Source organism: Lycium barbarum, chromosome 7, assembly GCF_019175385.1.
Source record: "Lycium barbarum isolate Lr01 chromosome 7, ASM1917538v2, whole genome shotgun sequence".
NCBI lineage: Eukaryota > Viridiplantae > Streptophyta > Magnoliopsida > Solanales > Solanaceae > Lycium > Lycium barbarum.
The window spans coordinates 17,355,720-17,359,791 of record NC_083343.1 but is presented as its reverse complement, the minus strand read 5'-3'; the positions used below and the strand labels follow the sequence as shown (position 1 = coordinate 17,359,791).

General features: G+C 30.2%; 1 non-coding gene across 1 annotated transcript; it reads right to left on the bottom strand.

Annotated features, from left to right (window-relative positions):
• Positions 1–2,395: 2,395 nt before the first annotated feature.
• Positions 2,396–2,485, bottom strand: LOC132604828 (small nucleolar RNA U31b). Its single transcript, XR_009568922.1, has one exon. It is a non-coding gene; the product is annotated as a small nucleolar RNA U31b (small nucleolar RNA).
• Between the last annotated feature and the right edge of the window lie 1,587 nt (positions 2,486–4,072).

Genomic DNA, 4,072 nt, shown 5'->3' with positions numbered 1-4,072 from the left:
TGAAAATAATAAAAGGTAGATTCTCATAAAAATTTAAAATATTGAGAATATTCTGCCTTAAAATTAATAACATTAGCACAGTCACATACTCAAGTACATCTGATGAATGATGTACTTGTATAATTCTTTTATTAGTTTTTTTTATCTTCTATATATCCTTTGTAAAATTTGTCCTTGACATATATTTGTATACATTAAAAGTATGGACTCTTCAACTTTGCAGCATAAACGATACGCCTTCAACAAATTTATGAAATGGTCTTCTGTATTAGTTAAAAGATAAGAGATTAAATTAATACTAAAACAAAACAAAAACAAATATATAAAGTAAAAAAAAAAAACTGGATTAAAGCATTACTTTTGTAGATACACGATGGTGGATTCCTCACGTAGCAAACATGTAACAGTCATCTTGTCTACTATTCCTAATTAATATTATTCATATATACCAAGAAATCTCACTCGTAATGTGCACAACGAACTTCTTAAGGCCATAAAACAGTGTCAAGTCTTCTTTTCAGAATTATAGCCAATGTTTGTTCTGCATTGTAACACAATCCTTGAACTTTCTTTTAACTCTCGAGTCACTACTCTTTTGTCTAGATGAAAACACATTGAAAAATCAATTTGTAGATCTTGCACATATAATTCAATCCTGCACGTGACACCGTAACCGTATTATTCAAAAATCTATTAAAGCATAAAATAAAAACTCTTTGTCTGGTGAAATATGAATATAGCTATCAATACTTACAATCTAAATATAAAGAGTTTTTTTTTTTTTTAACATTTAAATATAAAGAGTTTAGATGGTACTGCGTGGTACAATCTTAAACCAAGTACAGGGTATTCTGTGGTACAATCTACAGAGTTTTTATCTGTATAGTTCAAATAAAAACGCATTTTGAGTTGGTTTGGGGGGGGGGGGGGGGGGGGGGATGAAAACCCCCAAATCTTCAAAAGGGATGATATAGCATGGTAGTGCATATATTACTACTATATATAAGGGACAATAAAAGGGCTTTTGTAGTCCTCACAAAACTTTCCCAAAAATTATCAAACTTTTCAATTAATTACTTCTAGGTCCTGATCTTATTTTTTAATTACTACTATATATAAGGGACAATAAAAGGGTTTTTGTAGTCCTCACAAAACTTTCCCAAAAATTATCATACTTTTCAATTAATTACTTCTAGGTCCTGATCTTATTTTTTAAAGTCAAATTTACTTTTGTTTTTATGGTCTACTTTTTAAAAGCTGTCGAACAGTCTACCTTATTTACCTGTTTTCTATTCGGTATCTGATACCTGCATTAGAGCTTGCCTAATCCAGATTCGCGTCCCATAGGGCCCAATCGGTGGAAGCGCTCCCTACCAAGAATTTTTTCATACCCAGGCTCGAACCCGAGACCCCCGGTTAAGGGAGGAACAACCCCATCCGCTGCACTTTATTTTTCCTGTTGCTCTCTTCTATTGATCTTATCTATTAACCGAAAAAATCATTTCTTCGCTAGATGTTCTTGCTTCTTGTTGCTCTTTGTTTTCTTCGTTTTCATTTGTTGCTTATTATAGATTTTTACATGTAAGCATTTCTTTTACTTTATATTTGTATTATGAAATTTGAGAATTTCTGAATTTTTTTTTACTCATATGTAGGCATTTCTTTTGCTTTATATTTATAATACTTTAATGAGCTCATATGTGTTTACCAAGAATAGTACAAAAATGATTTTCAGGTAGTTTTAAAAATTATTAAATGATGCCATATAATGTTGAAAATGAAGACAATATTATCAGTCAAGATCGGGTTATCTTTAAAATCTATGATTTGGTTAACTAAAATTAATCTTTTAAACACAAAATGAGTTTGAAGTAGGGTGAAATTAGAGTGTCAGCTACCGATTTGATCGGATTCGATAGCACTTTGGTTCAAATTCTGTATTTGTCTTAATAGTTCATTAAATATGTATAAATTATTAATTTAGAACTAAATAACTTAAAAAATTAGGATTCAATACTCATATATTTCAAATTATGGCTCCGCATTTAATTTGAAGTAAATAATTTCATCAAAATGCAAGTTAAGATATTAAAGGAGTGAAATGAAATTTTTGCTTTTATATATTGAAAATATTCTTATTTAAAGTTTAATTATTACCAACATAAATTATATTTCTTTAATTAAAATATTACCTTTTATTTCTGGAGTTGGGCCCGGACTTAGCACGGGCCTCATGAAACTAGTTTAGATATATGATTGAACTCTACAGATTATGTGGATAAGCATCATCACACCTAATTCACATACGTTTCATAAACATGACTAATATCCAAGAAAAAAAAATCAAACTATACTAAATACAAAATACGGAACAAATTAGATTCATTGTATTAAGGAATCATATATAATGTGTCAATCACCACATTGTAAAACTGATTTTTTGTATGCAACTCAAGACCGGACAGTAATAAATATCATCTTCTCCCTTTTCAGTTTTCATATAAAAAAACCTAGCAAATTGTAATAACAAATAAGTTAAACCTTTTTCCCCCTAATTGTACACATAATAATAAAATTTTGTGATATTACTGAAGGTTCAGATCAAGCTTAAAATAAAAAATGGGTCGTTTAGAAATAATACCTTCATAGAGATTTTATTGCGTCGAAAAAATAAACTTTTTTCATGAGATTTTAGGATTATTAAACAGACATATTCATCTAAATAAAAAGGAGACGCTAGAAATGATAGGATAATACCTTGACAGAGCTTCTTCGGTATTTTCTTTATAAAAATCACCATTATCACTCTATTTCCCGCACCTTGATCTAAACATGGCAAATGAAGTGATTAAATGCACAGTAATCACATTCTCCTTAATTTCTCAATATCGGCTACAGTATATATCCCCCAGAAAAGTTACACTCAACGACTTGCCATAAGAATGATTACTGAAACGAATATATAATGTATGAACTTAAAAGTAAACAACATTTTTCATGAAATAACGTGATAATATTAAAAATAACTTATGATCATGGACATAAGCCTAATAATACAATATTTAATCCATTTACAACAAAAAGCGCGTATCTCAACTATTAGAAAAAGGTTCTCTACTATACCTTACTCTCTTCTCGCCACCGGTCAAATCTCCATTTTTCTTCATCTAATATTTTTTAAAATTTTTCATGGTTCTGCAAAATCAAGAAATAATAAAAAGCATTTTCTTTTCCTTGATTAGTTCCTCTTCTCATTATTATATATAAAAAGAAAATACTTGAATGACACCATATGCACGCTAGAGGATGTTTAAAGAAGATGCATAACCATATCCATGAATGGAAAGCCATAGTACTGTAAAAATATCAACACACAAACTAATAATTAGGTTAACTAAAGAGCAAGAAACTTTATATTGAGATATAAGTAAATGCCTGGGAAATGGTAGCTTGAGAGACCAAATGAAATCTTCAATACTAGAAGTAATAGACAATTAAAATGGATAAATATGAATTTGAAGTAATGGACAATGGAAATTAATGAATATGAATATCTCCCAAAAAGTTTATCAAGTAACTACAGAGTATTAATTTTGGTAATACAAGAATCAACTTGCCTTTTCACCTAATTATGATGTTGTTTTAAGTCTGCAATTATTTTATTTTTTCTGATAAGTGTGGGCTTAGTCGTACCTTTTCAATATAAAATCTAACAACATAAAAGTCAAAACTCCATCTCCACACGTCATATAAACGTCTCCTTTCCAGTAACTCAATTCCCAAAAAAGACTCTACATTACTGTCACACCCTAATTCCGCTAGGGTGTGATGGGCACCCGACCCCACATCCGGAGCCGAGCGAACCCACAGACTCTTATTTCGTACATAATCTTTCCGGACTTTTAATCAAATAGAATGTAATGTATAGTAAAACTTACAGAAATATATATATTTTGTAGTTTTCAACTCAACAAATTTGTAATCACACAGACTTTATAACATAATACAAAACGACACATCGGCTGATGGAGCCGCTTACTAAACCAACATACCATACCCACGACTCTGTCTG